Genomic DNA, 26,611 nt, shown 5'->3' on the forward strand with positions numbered 1-26,611 from the left:
ATTGTTCTTGCACCACCTGTACATATATTATCTTAATCATTGCTGCTTTCATTTCCAAGTTCTTACTGGAGACTTCGTATGTAGGATCTTTCGTCTTGTAGGTTATAATTCTAAGAAATTTTAATTATATTGTAAAAGGAGTTCTGTACTCTGATCTGCTGTCATTTCTCTTAAACTGCTGAATTTTGTCAGACTCCTCTATGCTCAATCTATTCTAATATTGTGTTTCATGAACTTAGGGGCAGATAACAATCTCCAAAGCACAGAGAAGAATCTCAAGTAGGATGAACTAAGGTTACTTCCTTATGAACAGATGGTAGCACATTCAAGACTTTTTCAAGGGGATACAGAAACAATTTTATAAGAAAGACATGGGTGAACAATTATGCTAATAGCCCCACCCCCAAGAGTGTAGAACGCAGAAATTCAAACTAAAAGTAAAGGGCATCAGGTCAAAGGTCAGTTGCAGCATGTGGCTCATACTCGCTGATACTTTGTCAAACAGCTGTACTGGATTCATGACCCTTACCATTCCCCTAGCGGCTGTGATTAATTAATAATAATAATAATTAATAACAATAATAACAATAAATGTATGGGTAGTGGTGACATACACCATTAATTATTCCTAGCACTGGGAAGGCAGAAGCAGATGGATCTTTGAGTTCAAACCCACCCTGGTCTACATAGAGTGAGTTCCAGGACAGCCAGGAACACACACACACACACACACACACACACACACACATACACACAAAACTTGTCTAAAAAAACAGAAATAAATTAATGGATAAGTAAATAAAATAAAAAATATAATACTAAGAGTTAGTGACAGAAAAGAGTACATATTTATAAAGCTCATATATTTTTAAAAAATAAAATAAAAATCTCTGCTAAAAATGTCAAGATATTAAAGTAGTCATTTAATTATTACTGAATGATATCATGGTTTTGTTATAGTGTGCAAAGTAATGATACTGGTATGATAAAAAGAGACTTACCAATTTTTGCACATTTTGTATGAATGTTTTTTAAACCTTGTATTTTCACATCAACGTTTATTACAGCACTTTCCACAAATATGGTGGAACAGCCTTGGTGTCCATCAGCAGAAAAACAGACAAGGAAAGTAAGACTTATGTTCACAATGGCTATGTTCTCAGCAATGATGATGAATGGTATTATATCACTTACAGGAAATTGAACATGACTGAAGAAATCACATTAAGTAAATTAACTCAATCGCAGAAGGACAAATACCACATTTTTCCCTCCCATTTAGAGGGCTTACACTTTATATAGTTATATAAAATCATACATATCCAGATAATATCAGTGTAAAACCAAAACTGTCTAGAGCAAATATGAGGCTAATAGGAATGGGACAGGTGACATTAGGGAATATACTCAAATAACATGATATACCTGCATGAAGTGGGCTTTTGCAACCCTCTATATAAGAAAACTTTGGGAAAGAAGATGTAGTTCACTAGTAGAGTGGATACTTACCATGGGCTAAGAACTTCAGTTCCAGTCCAACCATTTCCCACCCCATACCAAAAAGGATCCTGTTTATAAACCAGAGAATATTATGCTAATGAAGTAAGAAAGTTAGTTGAAGATGCCCTTTGTAATTTTGTCATCTAAGTGTCATATTTCACTACTGATAAACATGCTTTGAAAATGAGGTGTGTCACACACTGACACAATAACAGTTCCTTTTATATATATAAAATTCAAGATACATATAGTATCTCCTGAGGTGGATTTCATGGGAGAGGTTGGAGTGGGTTTAATATTAACTTAGCAATGTTTGTGCTCTATGATATTTATTACTTTTGCTCAACTAATAAAAAATGAAAGAATATTAGATCCAACTGAGGTTTTGTAGTTTGACTAAAAGCATGCCATTATAAGTGACTGCAGAACAAATTACTTTCAGACTGATAGCCTTTAATGTTCACATTTGTTTGTTACATTTGTCTCTCGGATCACTTGTTGAAATTTCCTTAGCATACCCTAAATAAATAAAAACGATTCAAGATGCAAGTAACTAATAAAATCTTCTGCTTGTTATTTTAAGAGGGTGTCACGAACAAACCAGAAATGTCACTTCATCAGCTCTGAAACCTTTAACAGATCAGGAAAATAAATAAAAACTAATGCATGCAGTGCAGGTATGTTTTTGTGTCTAATGTACTCAGAGCATTGCAGTTCCATTACTCAGATGTGCTATGAACATACAATTGAAACAAAGAGCTTTGGGGTGGGGGATATTTCAGAGGGTTGAGTGATTTGTTGAAAGTATAGGCAAATTTTGATGATAATACCTGTATCTGTTATGTGTCTGGCTATAACATTTCCCAAGTATCTGACTTCCTTTTACATACTGAAATTCACTTTAGGGATAAGAAGCATTACAAAATACAAACACCTAACATACATACCTGGGGGCTGCAGGGATGGCACAGCACTTGCAGAGGACTTGGGTTCAATTTCTTGCACCCACACGATGGATCACATCACAACCAACTGTAACTACAGTTTCACAGAATTCTAACTCAATTTTCTGGACACTGTACATATATGGTACACAGAAATAAATCTAGGAGAAACACTGAAACAGATAAAAATCAAAAGAAATTATTTTAAAATAAGATAGTGTGTGTGTGTGTGTGTGTGTGTGTGTGTGTGTGTGTGTTGGAATTTGAAGAAGGGATAAGTCTGATATATAGGCATTTTGGTTTTTTTTCACTTAATTAGTAAACAAAGATTAACTTTGATGTAGACTAGGTAATCCAATTAGAAGAGGTAGCCAGAAACATACCTTGAAAACAGCCACAGGTCCCCTACCATGCACTTTCAAATTGATTTTGTAAGTCTTTGAGAAGAAAAAAAGAATAAAACATGACTTTCCAAACTACCTGTTCTTAGCACAACACATGGGAAGTAGGAAATAAAGAAAGGGTAGAAAAAAACAAAAACAAAACAAAACATAAAACCTTTCCTTGTTTTCCCCCCACGTTAAACTTCCTCCTGGAACCAAGTTAGACATTAGTACAGAAAATGGTTAACCAAAATCTAATGTGCCTCATGACTTCTAGGACAAAATCAAAGCTAATCATCATTAGCCTGGCTGGGTTTTGGGTTTTTTTTTTTCTATTTCTCAAAACTGGATTCTGGACAAAGCACTAATTTCCTACTTTCTCTCCCACTGTTTACTCAGACCAAATGATTCTCTGTCTTTAAGCAAACAATTAAAGAATAAAAGAATAAGAAAGATGGTAAATTGTAGAGGAAAAGTAATATACAGTTACTAATATGTATATAGAAAAAATACTAGAAACTCATTTAATAGCAAAGAATAAGAAAAGCCAAAAATTATAAGAGAAAATTAGGTTTGGTATAATTTTAAATAGATTATACCAGATCTTAGTGTTTGGGAGCATAAATTTGAAGCCATATTACAACAAAGATCAAAGGTAAAATACAGGTTCCTTATGATTCAACAATTCTGCTTCTCGAAGACTACTCTGAAGAAACATGGTATATTCGTAAGATAAGATTTACCTTGAAAATAAGATTCATAAGATTCAGTTTTACCTTGAATTTACATTTTAAAAACTATAGACAGGGCTGGGGATTTAGCTCCGTGGTAGAGCGCTTACCTAGGAAGTGCAAGGCCCTGGGTTCGGTCCCCAGCTCCGAAAAAAAAAAAAAAAGAACCAAAAAAAAAAAAAAAAACTATAGACAATTCCAATGTTTCTCAATACTGTAATAATCAATAAGAGGCAGTATGTTTTCTCTATGAAATTATATAATCAGTTTGAAGAATGAGACAGATTTAAATAGCAAATAATAAACATATGCAACCATATTATGCACCGTACTTATCAAATGTTAAATCCGTGGATGTGTGTTTATGGCTATATTCATCTGCATACACATGTAAATATATGGAGACTCTATTGGAAGTCTCCACCTAAATCACCTAAAGTGATTTTTCCCTAAGTCTGTATAATAGACTGTAGATAAGAATTAGTGACAAAGACACAGAGGGATAAGAAAGCATTATTTATTTATTGCTAGATCACATATTCAAAGAAGTTTTGATTTTTCAAAATATTTACTAAACCTATAGGGTGGGTTATTTACAATTCTAGGCCTTTAAAAAGAATTGGAACAAAATAGGGAAACATAATAACAATAAATCCATTGTTCCCTTTATCTCATATTTCTTGTTGCTGGAAATTAAATAAATAATAAAATAATGAAACTTAATTATATACATATGTGAAACTTGAAAATTGTAAAATCTTGAGATTATTCATAGCATGATAATCAGTACAAAAATGTCAATGGATAAATGATCAGCTTTGGAAGCACAGGCAGAGCAGGGCTGTTCTGAACAGTGGCTGCAGTTTTCTTTTTTATTAATTATTTATATTTACTTATATCCTGAATGATGTTGTGCCCACTCTTGGTTCTTTTCTGCAGAATTCTTCCCCCCCCCCACCACCATGCTTCCTCCTGTTTGCTCTGAGAGGATGCCCCCTTAGCTATCTCCCCAACCCTGGGGCATCAAGTCTCTACAAGATTAGGAACAGCCTCTCCCACTGAGGCCAGGCAAGGCAGTCCCCATCTATATATGTGCCAAGGTGTCTTGAACCAGTCTGTGTATCCTCTTTGGTAGCTCAGTCTCTGGGAGTTCCCAGAGGTCCAAGTCAGTTGGCACTGTTGGTCTTCCTACAGGGTTGCCATCCCCTTCAGTTCCTTCAGTCCTTCCCCTAACATTTCTGTAGGGGTCCCTGACATCAGTGCAATGCTTGGCTGTGAATATCTGCATCTGTCTCAGTCAGATGCTGGGAGAGCCTCTCAGAGTCTCCTGTCTTCAAGCCCAACATAGATTGTAATAGTGTTGAGGATTAGTACTAGTCCATGGAATGGACCAAATTGGGCTGGTCACTGGTCAGCAATTCCTTCAGTCTCTGTTCCATTTTTGCACTTCTCTTAGAAAGAAGCAATTTTGGATCAAAAGTTTTGTATATGGGTTAGTGTTCCTATACCTCCACTGGGGGTCCTGTCTAACTACTAAAGGTGATCTCTTTAGGTTTCATAGCTGCACTGTTGGTCATTTTGGTTAAGGTTACCTACATTGAGTGCTTGGAGACTCCCCCAGCCCAGGTCTCTGAAACACAATTTCTGTATTTCTGTATTCGTTCTGGAGAATCTATGGGGCATAGTTGGATAGATAGCTGTCCCAAAAAGATATTTGAGGCTAAGAAAGCTAATAAACGAATATCTAAAGTCAATTTCACTCTTGAGATATTTTATAAGCATTGTGAAGGCCTGTGCTACAACATACAGAAGGTAATTGTTGGTTATAAAAAGCAACATAAGTAGGATAAAGTAGAGCAAGATAGGTAGATCCCTGCTAGACATTGTAAAAACATTTGGATTTATTCTGAGGGAGAAAATAGTTTGAGAATATGATATGACTTGAATGTCTCTGCCAAGTTTCATGTGCTGGCATCTAGTTTTTCATAGGTGCAATGTTGAGAGTAGGATGTTTAAGAAATACTTGGTGAAAGGCAAGTACTCTTTCATGAGTGGATTCAGGCTATTCTCATACAGTAGCTTTGGACTTTTCAAAACAGTTACTTCTTGGATAGGTTTTGAAATACTTTTAATGTATGCTGGTGTTTTGCCCGCATATATTTCATATAAGACTATGCACCAACCATTTGTGGGTGACCTGGGAGGCTAAAAATTATATCTCACTTTCTGAAACTAAAGTAACTGTTTTTAGTCACCATGTGGATTCTAGGAATCTGTAGAGGAATTTTAATCCAACAGCATGATGGCCTTGGCAAGGGATCATATCAAAAGACTTTTGAGATCTATATGATCTGGCTGGAATGCAAACACACACAGACAAGACCTTAGTACAAAGCTCTAATCACACACAATGTAGACAAAGTTGGTTTGTAGAAGAAAGTAGAGTTGCTTCAAAATGATATATAATTGAGGGGCAGACAAAGTGAAAAATCAGAAAGATTTGACAGAATGAGGTAGAGATAAGATACACCCATATCTTCTGAGGACAGAAAAGAGAACTGACTTAGAAGATCAACAGCAACAAAGAGAAAGATGGAGAGGAAGAGAGAGGTGGGGAGGGAGATAGAGAAGAGAAGAGGAGAAGAGAAGAGAGGAGAAGAGAAGAGAAGAGAAGAGAAGAGAAGAGAAGAGAAGAGAAGAGAAGAGAGGGAAGGGGAGGGGAGGGGAGGGGAGGATAAGGCAGGAGAAGAGAGGAGAGGAGAGGAGGGGAGAGGAGAGGAGAGGAGAGGAGAGAACAGTTTTACCAGGAAATTTTTATAGAAATAGGTTGCTGGTGAAGACAGAATAAGCCAGAGAATGAGAACAAGCCAGAAGATTGCAACAGGATGCCAGAAGTAATTTGAGGCCAAGGAAAGCAATGAATTGTGAAGCTGAATGAAACCCGTTTGAATCAGGCACCTTTGAGAGGAGTTTGACCCACAAAAGTTGAGTTGAAACTGTGAGACAGAGTTCAGAAAGAACTAAAAAGGGTAAGATTATCCTGTAGTAAGTCTCAAGTATGACAATTACTTCTACATGAAACAAACCTAGGTTTCTTGCAAGAGCATCTAGTGCTTTTAACTGATTACCCATCTTCCAACCCCTTTTATAATACAAGGCTACCTTATATTTTAATCTCTTCTATATAAAGCTAATTCCCTTTCTGCTTCATCACTGTTATTACCATAGTGAGTGATCCTTCCTAGGACTCTAGCACAATTCTCTTCTCATAGCAACACAAAGTAGAATAAAGCAGAAGAGGAGGAATATTATCCAAAAAGTTCTGAATACTACAACAACAGCCTACCACTAAGGAACTAACAAAGTTTGTGAAGGCCATGAGGTTGTTAGAATACTCCAAAAGAAAACTAGTCTGGGTAGGCTGTGACAGTACTAATTAAAGTATTAAGAATAGGTCCATATTCTTAAAAAGTTATGAAGACAGACTTCCTGACAGATTATTAGAGGCAGAAAGAAGATATTCAAGACTCCACTGACCAAAGCATGTGAGAGAGCATACGGACCAATGTATTTGGAATGATTGTGTTGCCATCTCTGTGGGCAAAGAAATTTACAGGTGTGTCTGGCACAACAGAGTGGCTCTGGATCAATCCAAGAGTTCATTTTGAAGTTACTGAATCTGTCACACCTCTTGATGATAGAGAAAGAGAAAATGCAAAATCCTGAAGTGGAATCTAGAATTCAAATTCAGTTGTGAATGAGCACATGGAAAAAAATCAGTATTTACACTGTATGATAAACCAAAACTTAAATAAAAGACTCAAGCGAATAAGGTAAACAACCCTTTAGTTAAAGAAAAGATAATCCTGGATAAGCTATTGTTCTTTTGGCTATGAAAGGTAGTAGATGAGGCAAAACAAATGAATAAAGATAGAAATAAATCAAAGAAAGGAGACTGTACAACCAAATGAAGAAAATATCAAAAGGGAAAAAAAGACAAATTGTTTTGTGCTGTCATGTCATTTGGATGAGAAGTAAGAAGAAGAGAGGTGCTCTTATATATAGTCAGAAGGTAACCATTGGTGCCTTTAACAAGCGCAATGTGAGTGGTGTGCCAAGACCCATACCTAGCTAATGTGAAAGCATCTTCAGAGCCTACAACAATCATTTAACATACTGAGTGCTGATAAGTCTCCATCTTCAGTCTTGTGTTCAGAAATAATGGAAGTCTTTTAGAGCCAAATCTAGTAAATTGAGTGATCAAGCTATGTAATTCTATTTGGGGTTGAAATGAGGTGTGATTACAAAGTAATGGGACTTATTTCTTTGAATGACTCATAAACTGGCTCTAAAGAAAACTCCAGAGAAAAAGTTACACAATCTGGAAGGGGGACAATTTTATCAGGAAGCTATCATGGAAAGAATGAGTTTTAAATTGACTTTTTTGAAATAATGGGTGGCAGACACGAAGAATGACTTTAACCACGAGAGTCACATGTCTATAAAATTTTAATATTTTGTATATGCTTTACCATGTATACTTAAAATAAATGTACAGAATCTGAGGATATGACTCAGTAGGTAAAGCACTTTCTGAGCAAGTATGAAGACCTGAATTTGAATCCCTAAAACGAAGACAAAGTTAGATGTAGCAGAACCCTCCTTGGAAGCTTTAGGGCCAGCTAATCTGCCATATCTATCAATAATCAGCCAAGTCTTCCTGTGTCTCTAAGAAGGTAGAAAACAAAGATGGAGACTGGAAGCAAACCACTGACTTCAACTCAAGTGCCTTGTCACATACTTACCTGAACTCTCACATACAAACACATAAATACACACACACACACACACACACACACCAATCAATCAAACAAACAAACAATATGCAGCCTTTGGGTAGCACAGAATCCTGTGTTGTAAAGATAGAGTAGACAGTCTTCCAAATAAAACCTATTTCAACTTTTTAGAGATGCTTCCACAGAGTAGATGACTTAGACCCTAAGGCATCTGGGCAAAGGTATGAAACAATGCTGAGAGAAAACTTTACTGTTCCAGTTCTGTAGAGGAGACCTCGTTGAGAGGGATAAAGGCAATGAATATTAAAGAAAATGAGTGGATCTTCACTAGGAGCCTAACAAGGTTGCCTCAGAAGAAAATCTGACCTGAAAAGACATACCAAAGGGCTAGACATCAAATCCAAGAAATGAAATCAGTATAGATATGAGATGATGTTCTCACAATGGAGAATGTAAGATTATGTATGTTACTACCAGATTCCTAAATGGAAAACAGCCTTGTTTTTCATCAAATCATTCTTTTATGGATGTTAAGAAATATTTTATAAAAAGAATCTCCAAGTATAATGAGACTATAAATGATTTCCATAAGAGTAAGAATAGATAAGATAGCTTTGAGATTTTATTTTTCCAGCAATTAGAAAAAGGGTTTGTCCCTTCTTTTACCAAGTATATTAAAATTAATTTCAGTTTACAAATTCTTATTAGTATTGTCATCTTTGGTATGGCATTTTTACAAATGCAATTTATATTATATAGAAATGCAGACGGATTTGTGCCCCACAGTCACATTTAAAATCTTACCAGATTGTATGGCGGTTGAAAATCAATTTTCCCTTACTCCTTAGTATGCACATGAAGGGTTTTGTTTTCCCAGGGGAAACACCTCCAATCAATTGATGAACTGTGGTTTGTAAATCTAACTGCCCCAGGCCTTGTAGTGGCAAAAACCTCATTACTGTGACAGGAAAGTGTCTGGAAATGCATCACTGCCATGCAAAGTCTGATGACAGGAACAAAGATCTTGAATCCAGGCTGACATTTAGAACCAGATGTTGTAACCCTTATCAAATAAAAACTGCAGTGTGGTAGAACAATCACAGTCAGGACACACTGATATTTTTCTTGCTTTTAAGCTCATGATTATTTTCCAATTTCCCCTCAAAATAAGAGCAGAAAATGTCACGGGATCTTACAGAGGGCTTGAGCCTGAGTCTGCTCAGTGCAGGCAATCCTTTCAGTGATTTTCTGCATCATGCTACAGCAACGTTTTAAGGGATAAGAAAAAAAGAAAATTTTCACTTTAGACTGTTATAGCAGATTCTAAAATTCAAGATATGAATTATCCCCAAAGCTGTGTAGTACAGCTTTAAAATAATATATTTTATTTTTTGTACCATCAGAACACCCCTTTTGTACACAGTTTTGGCATTATGAGTAACTACTGTGTTATCTGTGTCTCCACCCTCTCCAGAAGACAAAGTAGAGCCTAGAGGTTACCCAACACCATAGTGGGCGTGTCAATTTTAATTGTATTTCCATTAGCACATTGTTCTTTTTTCCCCATCTTTATTAACTTGAGTATTTCTTATTTACATTTCGATTGTTATTCCCTTTCCCGGTTTCCAGGCCAACATCCACCTAACCCCTCTCTCTCCCCTTCTATATGAATGTTCCCCTCCCCATCCTCCCCCCCTTTACTGCCCTCCTCCCAACAATCCTGTTCACTGGCAGGACCACGGGCTTCCCCTTCAACTGGTGCTCTTACTAGGCTATTTATTGCTACCTATGAGGTTGGAGCCCAGGGTGAGTCCATGTATAGTCTTTGGGTAATGGCTTAGTCCTGGAAGCTCTGGTTGGTTGTCAGCCAGCGAAATTTTAAAACTTCATATAATTCAAGTCCATATACATTTTATAACAACTTCAATGACCTCATACTTTACTGAGGCTCAAAGGCTCCCCTTCCTTGAATAGGGCTGTGCTTAAGCAATACTATTTCTGTGGCTTTTTGATTATTGGTACTGAAAATTCATAGAAACTGGAGATTTGAGTCTCAGCAATGAGAATGAGCAAATTCAAAATAGTAGGTAGAATTGATGTTACATCAGGAGGGTATAGAATATGGGAGATCAGAGTAGAAAGTCCTGACAACCTGAGTTTAATACTAGAAACCCATGTAAGAAGTCAGATGTGGTGTCATGAATCTGCAACCTCAGAATTCCTACAGTAAGACAGGAGGCTGATACAAAAGTATAGAATTTATATCTATCAGAAACAAGAGACTATGCTTCAGCAAGATGTTCCTAAAAATTGCCCTCTGACCTCAACTTGACAGGAATGTTGTGGTATACACATGCCTATTCTCAACACACACACATCACACACACACACACACACACACACACACACACACACACACACACACAGATCTGAGGGTTTTTAATTAGCAACACAATTATCTGAGACCAAAAGGCTCTAAAAGAGAATTAACATGCAAACCTCGGTCATTAAGGCATAGGTCACTGGTTGGTGTTGATGAATAATTCTTCATTAACAATCCATCTGCTTAGCAAAAGAGTTACATCAGTGCTGTGTATACATAGTGATGCAAAGTCTAAGTAATGATCCAGACACAAAGGAAATAAGCACAGAGCTCCCATGAAGGAAACTTGAAACAGCACCAATAACTCCATCCTATATATTCAGTCTTAATGTCAAGGAGTTAATTGCTTGCTATAATATCTTCTATCTAAGGAACAGCTATCAAAAGCTCTGTTCACTTCACAGCAAGTGAATCACACTGATAATGGTTTAGAATTTCTATCTTTGAATCTTTGGGAATATAAACATGTTTTTATAGCTTTGTGTGTATTATTAGATTACTTGTAATACAGTACCAGAAAGGGTTCCTGAACCCCGATAGACCAACCAATCAGGAGCCAGTCTGATGCAAGCACACAAGGGACTTTATTTATAACCTCTGTACAAAGTGAGCTTTTGCTTAACTCTCTGCCAACCCACAGGACCACAGGACAGTTCTGGTGGAGAAAAGCGCAAACACCAGGACAAGATTTTATTAAAAGTGGCAAACATCTAACTGGGATGGGGATGAGGGGGAGGTGTAGGTCTTGTCGGGGGATGGGAGTAGCCTGGAAACTGGTGCTAGGTATCAGCCTGTTAGTTAGTTTAAACTTAGGTCAGGTTCTCTAAGATGGAGTCTGCACCCAAAATCTTTGGTCTCTCGGTAACAAAATAAATAGATTTGTAATCAGTGAAGTTAAACCTGAAGAACAGTATGCTATGCAAAATAATTCAGCACAGAAAGAAAATACCACATGATCTCACTTAAATATGGAATCTAAAAGGGTCAAATTCATAGAAGCAAAGTATAGCATGGAGAATTTCAGGGGCTGAGAAGGGGAAGAAACAGGAGTGTCAGATAAGAATACATATGGTTCTATTATGGTCTACAGTATAATATAACATTCAAATGCATATGTGTATGATGTGTGTACATGCATACATGCATATAAAAGTCATATATATATGCATTTATAATATGTATATTATAAATTATATATATATATATATATATTTCCTGATTAGTTGGTCTTTCAGGGTTCAGAATGCTTCCTGGTACTACAATACAAGTGATTTTTAAAATATATACACAATTTTGTTAGCACTCTTATATTTCCAAACCATATCAACCAATCTGATATATCAACCATATATATATATATATATATATATATATATATATATACAAACACACACACATATATATATGTGACTAATACATAAGGTACATAATGGCATATATAGACAACTTTGGTGTGTGTGTGTGTGTGTGTGTGTGTGTGTGTGTGTGTGTGTGTATGTATGTGTGTAAAGTAGCTAGCTCAATACTCAGTAAATATTCTTTGCCTTCCTAAATTATGGAACTTTCTGGAATTCACAAACATCATTAAGCCTTTCAAAATTATTTTCTTCAACTTCTTCTCTGTCATTGTTTCTGTTCTGTACCACTATGCACCCATTGAACAGTGGTAATATGTTCATCTGCTGCCCTACCTAATTGGTGTCACTAAGTAGATAGGGATGGCATTCTGTTTCCTTCATACTTCTCTTGGTGACTGTAACTCAGATAGATAGATAGATAGATAGATAGATAGATAGATAGATAGATAGATAGAGAGAGAGAGATAGATAGAGAGAGAGATAGAGATAGAGATAGAGATATCAGGTAAGGCTTGTTTCCTAAAGTTAATTTAAGCTGAGAATGTGAGCCATGATGCTTTTTTTGTTTACCTTCACTTGCTAGTTACCTAATAAAGCAACACTTTCATGAATAATGTTTACTGTCCCCTCCCCTCCTCGGTTTATGACTTTATTCTTTCACTAGCACAAACTCATATGTTGTCATATTTAAGAATCTGTTTGGCATGATAAGAAGAAGATAACATTCTACTATTCTTCAAAAAATTTCAGACTGCTCAACCGCATACTACATCTTGGCATCAATTAACTTCATTTGTATCCTGTGTTTCTCTCTCTAAGAAAACTCTAAAAATGCTAATTGAGCTTTAGGTATCTGTGGTACAGATACAAACACCTTTGTAGTTGCTTGGAATCATAGGGCAAGGGAAGAGGTAAGCTGATTAAGGGATTGCCAGCAAGGATGGTTTTATCCCAGATGAGATGCTTGTGTAAGAGAAACTAGCATTTACACCTTTCCTTTCCTGCTTGTGTTTTATTAGAGGACAAAAGGAAAGTACATTTATAGGTGAGGTTTCTCCCTGGTGCTTGGGATTGTTTTATGGCTTTGTTATCTAGCAAGTGCCCTAGGCACCAAGAAGAGGAAAGAACAGTAATATCTGAGTCAGAAGGTCTGTGTTCAGACCTCAGTTTCATAAACCTGGGCAAATCTCACAACATCTTACAACCTCACAGTCTTAGACAAAAAACAAACAAACAAACAAACAAACAACAACAACAACAACAAAATATGGTCTCTGCCTTTGGGTTACCTAAGGCTTATCTTATCTTGCTCTTTCTTGTCCTTTTATACTTAATCATCACTACTAGAAAACTGAGCATGCACTCAAACAAATACATGCAGATAATTAGAAATATAAAGTCAAATGCAGATTCCACTGCCTACCTGATCTATGGATTCTACATCTGAGTAAGATCTAAGTGATTGATGGGGTTAGATACAGAATCTCTTCCAATATGCTTCTTCACTCAGCCTAAAGAATGCTTGGGAACACCCATAAAGAAGGGGAGGGGGAGGGATTAGGGGGATGTTTGCCCGGAAACCAGGAAAGGGAATAACACTCGAAATGTAAATAAGAAATACTCAAGTTAATAATAATAATAATAAAAAAGAATGCTTACCCTCAGGACCTAAATGTACATAATATTAGCTGTTACTTGACATTTTTCTTCACCACCTGGTGTCCTCACAGAGTTATAGTCAACTGCACTGCTGATCCCAGGTGACTTAATGTGCCTCTAAGAAACCAACAATTCAGAGATGCCCAACTGATGTCAGAGAGGTACACTTGAATATGTCAATCAGTCTTCTAGAAGCTCGGCAATATTCATTGCAATAAAAATTCAAGAGAATCTATTGTCAAAATAAATGAGACAATGTGTTTGGAGAGATACACATTTATTTATTCATTTATTCCAGAAACATTCCTTAGGCAGCCAGCAGATGTTGGAAGAATTCCCGGGTGATACTATGAAGAAAGCTGAAACACAGCCCTGCCTTCAGGATCTCAGAAATGCAAAGAGTCTCGATTTTCATTTTCTTTCCTTGGCTACCCCTGGACTTTCAGCCCAAGGCATTTCAGAGAGCAGAGAACATTTTGCTCTGGGAACTCAGGTGTTTACTCTTAGCATAGCTTTTGTCCAGAGAAGACAGTTTGGGGATTTCCCAAGGACCTTCGCATAGTTTGCTATGCCATAAACTATTTCTTCATTTAACTGCCCATGGGGTTATGGTCTTTGTTCTCAGCTGAGCTATTTCTAGTTGCAAAACAAATGGAACTTATTTACATTTTCAGTAGGGAATCCAGTAAATACACTCAAAAGTTGGGTAAATGAAATTATAAAGCAATATAGTAGAGGCAATGTGAGCTATGCAAAGTGCTATCCTTGATGTATGCTTACAATCACGTGCATATCATAATTAACTCATCTATATTAATAATCTATTTAAAATTGTGTATTTACTATTACTGTGGTATAGAAATGTGGAACACCTGGTATTTATGACTCACCTAAATAAAAACACAAGTTCAGAAATTATGCTCTAAAAAGTAGACAACACCATATTTGCTAGACCACTTGTCATGTTAGAAGAATTAATCTCTAAATAAATACATCTCATTAACTCCAACAGTTTAGAAATATGTTGTCAAATTTTCAGTCCCAGACCATGAGAAATCTTACACCCTGGTTACAAACACAGGAGCAGAGCATAGGGAAAAGGTGTGCTCCCTTCTGAACTCTCATTCTTCCCCCAAGACTCACCATGATCTTTCAGTAGTCCAGTCATCAACTCTTTAAATGTTACTATGGAAGCTTCTACTCCAGTCTCACTTGTCAAATTCAGTAGTCAATACCTTATAAAAATTGTCTTTTTAATTTTGCTGGCCACTTAAAATGTCAATGAATATTCATGAAGAAAACATCCATAAGTTGACCTCTATACTATCATAAAGGTATTTTCATTATTAAACTTGTTCACTGGTTTAATCTTGTATAGAATTTGAAAAAAATTGATATATGGCAGATACTTGGAAACTGTTATTACTAAAAAAACATTAACTGTTCTTTGGGCTTACATTAGTGGGCTTCAATCAGTGGGTCACAAATCCTTGGGTGTGGAACAACCGTTTGACAGGGGTTGCCTAAGTCTATTAAAAAACACAGATAGTTATATTAAGATTCATAACAGTAGTAATTACAGTTAAAACAAGCAACAAAATAATTTCATGGTTGGGAGTCACCACAGCATGAAGAACGTATTAAAGAGTCCCAGCATTAGACAGATTGAGAACCATTGCCCTATATGGTAACTAAAAAATGATGAAAGCCTAGGAAACTGCCAAGAATTCTAAAAAGTTGGGTTGGGGATTTAGCTCAGTGGTAGAGCGCTTGCCTAGCAAGCGCAAGGCCCTGGGTTCGGTCCCCAGCTCCGGAAAAAAAAAAAAGTCCAAAAAAAAAAATTCTAAAAAGTTTTATCTTACATTTTTCTTTATTTAATTTTATTGTTATTCAGTTGTGCATTCATTAGGCAATACTGAGTCAAATTGCTGAATTATCTTTCTTAATTTTTTTATTTTTTATTGTTTCATATACACATAGGATGAAAGCTGATTATGCCTACTCCATGTTTACTCCAACTGTTCCCATATTCCACAATATATCCTCTCCTGACTTAATGCCCCTTTTTTATAACCTACTATATAATGTTAGTACTAGTACGTATATGAGTATGGGCTAGTTGTGTGTGTGTGTGTGTGTGTGTGTGTGTGTGTGTGTGTGTGTACACTTGTTTGAGGAGTTTCAAGAGTCCAGAAGAAGATATCAGATCCAATGGACTTGGAGTTTAAGGTAGTTGTTAGTGGTTACTGGGGACTGAACTTTGGTATCCTGCAAACAGCGAATACTCATAACAAGTGAGCTATCTCCTGCCCTGTCATTGTTTTCTCTGTCCCCTTTATTTTGAGTCACTCCTGACTTTTGCACATAAGAATGATACCAGCTGGTGATTCCTGAACTATCTAATGCCCCATTTACATTGATGGTATATAGATATGTGATTTTCCTAAATCCAATCCCCTTGGATTTTACAGGATCCCACAGAGCATACCCTTCAACAGATGAAAAAAAAATCATCTATGATAATAAGATTTCAGGATGACTCAGAAGTAACCATTTCGTGAGGACCAGTTTGTCTCTAAGGATTTCTAATGACTACCTTACAGAACCAGAGCCAAGACAGTTATCAACCAGATATTTAAGGACTGCTTAATTATGCATGTTTTTCTTTTTGGTTTTGTTTTGGGTTTTGATTTTGTTTGGTTCTACCTTTTTTTAAATTAATTATTTTATTTATTTACCTTCCGGCCATTGCAGCCCTTCCTGTTCCCCCAAAACAGTTACTCATTCCACTCCTACCCTTGCTACAAGAGAGGGTGCACCCTCTTCCCCCACCCTCAACTCAGGTCCTCCCTTCCTTGGAGCCTCAAGCCTCTCAAGGATTAGGCAGATCTTCTCCCACTAAGGCTAGACCAACAGTCTTCTGCTATTTATGTGCTGGGTCCTCAGAACAGCCAGAGTATGCTGCCTGGTTTTTTATTCTACCTTAAACACAAACTCAGTCTGCAGCTAGTCTAAGATTCACCAAACACATCAGGCCTAAAACTTGCAAAGAAGCCCCTATCTTAGCCTTCCCAGTGGAAGAATGACAGCCATGCCTCTTGAAGCTTGACTCTCATCCTTTTGCCTTTCTCCTAATGCTTCCTTTAGATAAAGCCCATGTCACTACTTTGTCAGTTCTTACCAATGTGACCACATTGATTAAATCTCTCTGATTTTCATGTTTACTCATATTTTTAATTGGATTTTGGGCATAGGTGGCTGAGCTTAACCTCCTTGAGCTCCCCAGACCAGAGCTTTTACCATAAAACTCTGGTTACATATGAGCATCTGGATGGCATTTTCAGATTTTTTTTTCTCTTATACAACACACACTACACTTCCACATGGTCACCCTGTTTTCAAGCTCAAGATTTCCATTATTTTTTTATCTTTTCCAATTTAAATTTTTAGACTGTTATAACAGATGAAAGACTGTTTTTCTAATGGAAATGCTTAAGCCATAATAACATGAATGTTGTCACTATAATTATCATTTAAAGAGAGGAGCAGAATGTGAGGTAGAAGGATAGACTCATTAATTCCCCTGACTCTAACCATGAGTATTCAGATACAGCTCAGAGAGAAAGGCCAAAAGTCAAATCAATCTAGCTATGAATGTTTAGTGCAGTGAAATGGATTGTCACAAAGCAAAGGAAAGAACAGGCAACTGTGCCACCTTGTTGACCCTGAAGCAACAAAATAGAAATGTTAATTACCATTCAGATTATCATTCCATAATGATGTCTTTATTGTGGTAATGATTAAATTTTAAATAGAGTTAAACACGTTGTCAGATTTTTAGCTTATTTTATTGCTGGAATTTGCCTAGATACTTCTTTTAAATGTGCCTTAGAGAGTAAAATACTTTTAGATTTTCATATGAATAAATATTGTGCATAAATAAATCTATCACATAACATCTAGAAGTTTAATTCTTATTCTTTTGTTAAAAATAAAAAAAGCATAAGCAAAAGATGTGGATCAATGGCTAAGAGTGCTTGCTACCACCCTGAGGACCTGATTTTGATTACTGGAGACTTACATGGTACATAGAAAACACTCCTACAATTCATCCTCTGACTTCTGAAAGGAGCAGTGGTACATATGCCCAGACACATTCACTCACAAAGTAAATGTAAAAGTCCTTTAAGAAAAATCTTATAACACATAGTGTTTTTTTTTAAGTAAAACCATACATGTATTTAGTCAATATCTTTTGCAATAACTTTCTCCAGAACAGAAAGAATACATATGAAATATTCTGAGAATTAAAAACATCTTCTATATGGAATTTTATTTTTAATTTCATACAGCTATACAATGTATTTTAAGCATCTCTGTCCCCTACTCTCTCTCTCCAACTCTGCTCGTTGTTCCTACACCAGCTTCCTCCCAACCTCAACTCTCAATAACTTGTTATCCAAGATGTAAGTAAGGTTACAGTGCAGTCCAGGCCAATATGTGGATAGCATAGACAACAGAGCTGGGCCCAGAAAAGTACTCTCAAATTTTTATTTTTTTAATTTTATAGGTAGGAAAATTTATAATTATATATATAATTTTAATAAACCTATATTAAAACTTGAAGCATTCATATAGTCACAAACATAAAGGATAAAGGTTGGAATTATGGATTTTATAACAAAAAAGAATCAATTCCTTAGGTATAAAGTCACAATAAAGACATGTGCATGGAGAGGGAAAATTGGGCAAAGGAAGTATAATTCTGTATAGCTCCAAGTGCAGATCTAATTCATCGGCAGGTGGTCTCTGCTAACCTAGAAGGTGAAGTGCCAAGCAATACAGATAAATATCTTTTCTTCACAACAGTTTCCTGAAGATTTTCAACCTATCCTCCCTCCAGCTTTGCTTCTTTTTTTCTCCATTGTTTATTTATCACTTTATAGCCTGATCACAGTCCCCTCCCTGCTCTCCTTCCAGTCTCCTTCCCTCCTTTCCTCTCTGAGGGGAGGCCTGTCCCATGGATTCCCACTCACCATGGTACATCAAGTCACAAGAGGTCTAATCAAATTCCCCACTGAAGTCGAACAAGGCAGCCCAGCTATGGGAAAGGGATCCAGAGGCAGGCAACAGAGTCAGAGACAGCCCCTACTCCAATTATTAGGGGACCCACATGACTAACAAGCTGCATAGCTACTACATCTGTATAAGAGGACTAGGTCCAGATCATGCATACTCTTTGGTTGGTGGTTTAGTCTCTTGGAGACCCCATAGACCCAGGTTAGTTTACTCTGTAGGCCTTCTTGCCCAACCTAGCTCCCTCATCCCAACCTTTCACTCTTCCAAAGGACCCACAAGCTCTGATTATTGTTTGTCTGTGGGTCTTTGCATCTGTTTTCATTACCTGCTGGATGAAGCCTCTCAGAAGATAGTTGTGCTAGGCTCCTGTCTGCAAACAAAATCTGAAGATCATTAATTGTGTCAGTGTTAGTTGGAAATCGGTTCCTTTCTGGACAGATCAGGCCAGGTCAGCACAATCCCTAGAGAAGAAGATTTTTATTGAACGTGATGGAGGGGAGAGCAAAGAAGAGAAAAAACGAGCTCGAGGGGTTATTTGCGGTGGTGGTGGTGGGGGGAATGATGTAGCTGCCAGGTAAAGACGTGCACCACCACACACAGGTGAGGCTTATGTTCAGAGTGTGTGGCAGTTGCCATGGCAATAGAAGCAGAGGGTCCTTGTGGCCTAGGGATGATGTCATTGCTGGATTCAGAAGCCGATTGTAAACCACTTCTGATGCTAATATAGCTCCCTTTCTCTTATCATAAGGAGAGGTAAAAAGAGGGGAGAAAGCCTACAGTAAAAGGGAAAAAGGGGCCTCAGATCTCTTAAATTGCTTCCTGCTGTCTAGGAGCATAGTCAATTTCAGGTGTAGCTGATTTTCACCATAGGGGTCCACTTGATATTCATTTGCATCAGGCTCCTCTGTGGATAGCAGCTGGTAATCCTGTAAAAGGAACTGGGATTCCATGGGTCTTGTATATAGAAGAGGCTCTTGTATATAGAAGAAGAGGGTCTTGTATTGCTGATAGAAGTGATTGGTCCATGATCCTAACATATGTATCTGGCAAGACCAATATGGGCAGTCCCCATATTCATTTGGCCATTTTTTTTTCAATCACCTTTCATCTGGTCAAAGAGGAAGCAAAAAAGAGATCATAACTTTGAGATGAAATGACAGATATAGGGATGACAGCAATTTGGATCAGTTCCCAGCATCCAGCTTTGGAGCAGATTCCTGACTGTATTTGGAAAGACTGTTATCAATGGGGGCTTCTTGAACCTCAAATCTCCCGAAGTAAGGGATATCCTGGATGGAAATGAACAGAAGGAGGAGGACGAGAAGCCCATATCTAATCCAGAGGAGGCAAGCACAGCTGCTATAGTGGAATCTCATTTTTCAGGGATTGGGGACAAGCTGGATGGCCCTGATATCTTCTGGAGCTTAACAGAGTTGGGAAAAGAGTCATTTTGAGGTGGAGGGGTAAAATATTTGAGGTGAGACAGGTGGACCCAATGAGAGAGTCCCTAGAATTTAGCGGCTGTAGGAGTCACAAGAATTACCTTGAAAGGGCCATGACATTTAGGAGAGAGTGGTGAGGGCCGATGATCTGGAGGGGATAGAAGAACTTGGTCTCCAATGTTGACAGGCAGTGAACAGGACACAGTATGTGACCTTGGTGGTCAGCAAAGTTTCGTAGAAGAGAGTGGAGGTGGCAAAGTAGTGGGGTAAGTAGATAATCAGGGAGGGGAGTGTTTGGGTAAAAGGCCAGAAGTTAGGACCAGACATCCATACGTGAGTTCGAAAAAATGAAGAGAGGTCACTTGGGGAGAGCTCATTGCCTAAAAAGAGCCAGAAGTAGGAGTTTTACTCAATCAAGGTGAAGTTCCTTTAACAGTTTAACAAGAGTGGTTTTTAGGAAGTGGTTAGTTCTTTCTACCTTTCCTAAAGACTGGGAGTGGTAGAGAACATGATAATGCCAGGAAATGTCTAGGGCTTTAAATAGTTTGAGAAATTTGGGAAGTGAATCCAGAACCATTGTCTGACTGAACAGACGCTGGAACACCAAATGGGGGGATGATTTCTCAGAAAAAAAGATCAGAAACTGTCTGAGCCCTTTTGTTAGTTGTGGGGAATGCCTCTACCCACTATGAGAAGGTGTCCACCAAGACTAGGAGGTACATTGCACATTTGGCAGTGAGCATGTGGGTAAAGTCAAGTTGCCAGTCAGTTCCAGAAAGAAAACCTCTAGCCTGATGGGTAGAAAAGGGGGTGCTACAATACCTGAGGTTGGAGTCTGACATCTGACAGATTTTGCAAGAGGCAGTGATAGTTTTTAAGAAACTCCTCTGGAGTAGGCTGTAGGTGGGTTTCAACAAAAATAAGACAACACTTGGCTGTTAGATGAAAGAGTTGGTGAAGATAGGGTAGAGTTGTCAGGTAGTAAGAGTGGGGATGTGGGTTGCAGTGTAAGAATGCCCTGGAGAGGGTGAAAGTCTAGCCCCTAAGGGGCACAGCTCTAGCTGCCTCATTGGCTCAGTTGTTTCCCTTGAAGATGATAGAATCATCTCTCTTGTTGTCTCTGCAGTGGACAATTCCAATAGCTGTAGGGAGATGGGAGGCCTTATCATGGCCATAATTTTGTTTGCATTAGTTACTGATCCTCCTTTTGTTGTAAGTAACCTGCTCTCCTTTTAGATAGCAGCATGGGATAGGAGGATATGGAAAGCATAATTGGAGTCAGTATAGATGTTTAGGGATTATCCCTGTGACTGGTGAAAAGCATGCATAAGAGCTATTAGTTCAGCCTGTTGATTGGGTGGTATTGGCAGGAAGGGCCTGTGCCTCAACCACCTCTGTGTCTGACACAATATATTAGCCAGCCCTTCTGAATCCTTCATGCAGAAAGTAACTGCCATTTGTATACCAGGTATAGATGGCCTGAGGCAATGTGCCCTCCTGTATGTGTGAAGGATGAGGTAATAGTTCCTCTAAAGTTTTGGTACAGGAATGAGATAGGGAGAGGTATATATTTGGTTGAGGAAGAATATTGGAAATATTAAGAGGCAGGCATGATTGGGAGGTGAGTGTGGACTCTTCTATTAGTACATGATATTAACACTTAACACCCACCATGCTCCTGTGCATTATTTTAAGATTCACTAGTGTCATCAATACTCATATCACCAATATTTATATCACTTCAAGATGAAGGAACACTCCCAAAGAGGTAGCCCAAAGAGGCAAGGACTTTCTACCAGTTCTCTCATCTTTTGATGTACTCTCACATTTCTCTTGCTGGCAGTTGAACACATGTAAGCATGCACACATATGCTCATGCAACACACACACACACACACACACACACAGAGAGAGAGAGAGAGAGAGAGAGAGAGAGAGAGAGAGGCACAAAACTTGTCTTTTAGGCCTCTATTTTATTTAGCATAATGTTTTACAAATCCATTCACACTGTAAACATTCCAAGACTTCATTGATTTTATGGGTGAATAGTGTCCTTTTGTGCTTAAAAAAATAATATTTTGTGCGTAAAAAATAATACTTTAAGTAAGTTCCATTTCAGTTTACCTTTATTTTGTAAGAAAATCTGTAATGAAACTGGTTAATCAAAATTGATGCCTACATTATAACTCGGATTTAAAGATTATAGCCCTTAAATGAGTGAATATTCATCTATTTATAACGACCTGAAAATATAAATATAATTCTGAATCTAGTCATATATTTTATTTCATATCGTAATAATCTTAAAATAATTCTTGAAATTCTATACCTCATCACATCTATTCTAGAGGACAGGACTTTCTCAAAGATGCCATCTGAACTTCCAGTTATGGAAGGCTGAATCTTTGCCATGGCAACTATTCCAAACTATATCTTCTGCCAATGGCCCTGGTCACATGCTCTGCACACTGCAATACCACCTCAGCTGAAAGACTTTCTTGCTTTTTATGCTCACATTTTTACTTCCACATGCTCACCTTTCACCTTCCCTCTGGTGCATTCTGAAATTAGGACATATTTGAAATTATAAACATAAAAACACACTTATAGCTTCGCTGCTGGATCCAGAAACCCAGCCAATTTATTTCTTCATGAATTGTAATCATGTCCACAACAGACACACACCTGTGAGGAGACAGTGACCCATATGACCACTTAACAATATCCTTGGCAATAAATGTGACTATAAATATAATAATTCTGTATTTTAGGAAGGGGAATACACACTGTAAGACAGTTTTGTTCAATTTATAGCTCAACAGATTACCCAGATCTTTGGATATCCTCTATATATCACTCAATTAATTGTTGGACATGTGTGAGCACTTCATAAATGATTGAGTATTTTGAATAGGCCTTCTCTTTTCATGAAATTGACTCACACATGATTTCTAAAAGTATTTCTTACATCCAGTTTGAAATCAAGCGTCTGTTTCAGGTCAAATTCAGTTTGGTATTTCATGGTACTGAAAAAGAAAATTAACTTTAAAAAATATTAGTTGCTGCTAATAGTACCCAAAGTGCCAGAACTCAGGGATATTACAATCTGAAAGATATATTTAACTGATGTGTTTTACAGCTAAACATTAACATTAACATGGACACTGAGACTCTAGCTTTTCACAAGCCTAAGTCTGTAATTGAGATGCAGAGTATTTAAAACAGGTGGAGACCATGTAAAGTCCCACTGGAAGTTTAGACACTAGCAAATAGCTAAGTAGAATTTACTAGGCAACTAAGGAGAAGTCAGTACAAATTAAGTCCTGTAGTTATGGATATATAAGACATGGATACAGTGTTTCCTATTTTCATATTAATTGCTATCACAGTTGCACTGTTTTACAGAGATTGTTTTGTTTTGTTGGTGTTTTTTCCTAGTACTAACAGACTCATTTCTCTTAAGAGTGGGGTCAGACAGATTTTGAAAAAAGTATGTGAGGAGACATGACAAAAACTTTCCACTCAACAGTGTATCCATAGGCAACTAAAAACTGGGTTAGAATGCAAACTTTTCACATATATAGCAGAAGCTGCTTCATTAATAAAAGCATATCATGGCATGGAACACAACTGTGTAGAGTTCGTTTTCTTCATTAGAGAATTCATCATCCTATGGGACACATGACAAAGATAGTAAGCTGGGAAATGAGCAAATTACAGTAAGGTTTGCTGGGAAAAATAAATGCATGGAACATCAGTTCAGGGTGTGATGATTCCCAGACTGTCCATGATTCTACAATTTTAAATACTTGGATTTTTATTGTGATGGTTTTCTGTATCTTGTGATGTCAGAGCACAGTCACATACATGTTCAATAAACTCAATGGGTGAGGTTCTTTGTAGAATTGGGTTAAAAGATACATTACCAGAATACAATATATACATAGAAAAGGTTTGCAAAGTCTAAGTAAGAGTATCATATTAAAATTATGTTAAAATTAAGATGGATTGAAGATTATAGAAATCCCACAAGAGAGTAAATAGACACAAGAGCTCGAAGAGGTAAATGAATGAACTATCACTGAAAAGAGTGAATTATTTGAGTCACTTCACTAATCTCAGTATCTGCTTCCAAACAGAGTTCTCTGTCATATACAATGGTCTTCACATATGAGATTCTTTAACACTGTATCCAAGACAACCTGTAAGCTAACCATTCCTACACATGTTGCTGAGAAAATGCTTTGTGTATCTATAAATAATGAAAGCAAAAATAAGAACAGAAAAACATAATCAGTGACTGTCCATTCAAGCTAGTACCCTCCAATGCATGCTTCAGCTCCCTCTACCTACAGAACAGGTACAGGGATATGTTGCCAACATCTGAGCCTCTATCTCAGAACATATCAGTAGAGGGCCACATTTCAGGAGACATAGACATTATTTCTTCCATTCTTATCATCTATTCTATATTGCTCCCTACAACCACATGCTTGTTTAGCTCCTTATTTCTCCTTTGTTTTTCAAACACTAACAATACTACTTTGTGCTCTGTGGAAACCCTATCAGTAATTTGATTACATTTTTAGTATCTTCAACCTTCTCTCAATATTCTTTCCATTCCAGTTGTGTGATAGAAAATTAGCCTGCTCTGAAGATGACAGTATTTTTTTTTCAATTTAAGATTAAGTCTCATTTGTCCCTGAGGTGAGGAAGAGGATATGTTCTTGCCTTTATAATCTCTGAAGTTATATGTAAGTTTCTTTCTACTCAATGAAACTATTTTTCTGAGCTCATGCCCAGCCCATATTTTTTGACTCTGTCTGCTACCACATTGCAACCATCTACACTTTCAAATATTCTTTTACATATGGTGATTCCTTGCTTGCCACTCATAGTATTCCCTTTATATTCTCTCTGGCCATGAGTCAAGCCTAGGAAGTGGCCGTAACAAAAAGGCTCTTTCTCAGTAGCTTCCATATCTAATAACTTCCTAGACTAGAATTATCCTCTCATTCTATTACAACTACCCCCTCCCACTGTCATAGCCCAGACTACTTCATGTCTAAATGACCAATCAAAATATTCTAACTTTCTAGCCCTTCATTTCAATAGTTATTTTTTAAGGAAATCAATCTTCTTTATTGTACACAGTACAGAATATAACACAGTTTGGCAGGATGTACACAGCCCTGTGCAGGGGGAAGTAGTTCAAAGCAACTGCCTTTCTTCAATGTAGATGTGCACATTCTGGAAAAGAAGCAAATGGATGAAAGAAGCCTAAACCTTGATAGGGATGGCTCTCAGAAAGGTGCATGAGTCTGGTGGGAATGCAACGTGGCACTAGTGTCCCATATCCCTTGATGGCACAGGCAATGCCTACACAACAGAGGAGGGACAGCTCAGGCTACAAAAGATTCTTTTCAATACCCCCTCAACAGCATAAGTATATTAAAGCAACTAAAACAGGCATGAACTAATGTAAGTAGAGAGGAAAAACAAAAAAGAACCCCAAAAATCTATACAACATTTATCTATAGTTATTTTTAACATTTATTTATTGATTTTTTTGGAAATTTTATATGAGTACTAAAATGCATCATTTCTATCACACACTTACTCCCTTAAATGCATCCCACGCCCTCCCAACTCTGTCTCAACTTCATAATCTCTTGTTCTTTACTTAATTCTATGCATAAACTGTTGCAAAAGATAATGCTTCAATATCACTGCCAACTTCTTTCTTTACTCTTTGAATATCTCTCTGCAACACATCCTAAATGTGTTCCTTTCTTCTCACCCAGATAATTTACCATTTATGCCAAGCATTTGTAAAATATTCTTTATATCTTTGATTCTTATATTTCTTTTGAATATACTTATCAAACCCTCAGTCCTCCTTATATGAACTGACACAACTGGGCCTTCTGTAGTCACAATACATTTAGACCCATCAATCAAAACTGTAAACTCAATAATTTGGCTTTGTCTTTGCTTTTATTATCAAAAAGTCTTGTTATGTAGAACAAGATGCCTTCCAACATGCTAAGTAGTATGGACAAATTTCATAATTCAGTTCTCTTGATTCAGCTTCTTGAGTTCTGGAATTAAATTTGTGTGCTGCCATCTTTCAACATTTTCCAAAAGTACCTATTGTCCCCTTTTAGCAAAAAAAAAAAAGTCAGTCTTTCCACCCAGTTAGTAACTGATTTCATTGTTATTGAGAAACCAATAATCCATCAGCTAGGGATGATTTCAACTCTCCCTCACTAGTTAAGCAAGTTAACTAGTGGTTCACATTTATCTATCACCCAATTAAAAGAATATATGGCCTAT

The sequence above is a fragment of the Rattus norvegicus genome, chromosome 16 (assembly GCF_021556685.1).
Source record: "Rattus norvegicus strain SHRSP/BbbUtx chromosome 16, alternate assembly SHRSP_T2T, whole genome shotgun sequence".
Taxonomy (NCBI): Eukaryota; Metazoa; Chordata; class Mammalia; order Rodentia; family Muridae; genus Rattus; species Rattus norvegicus.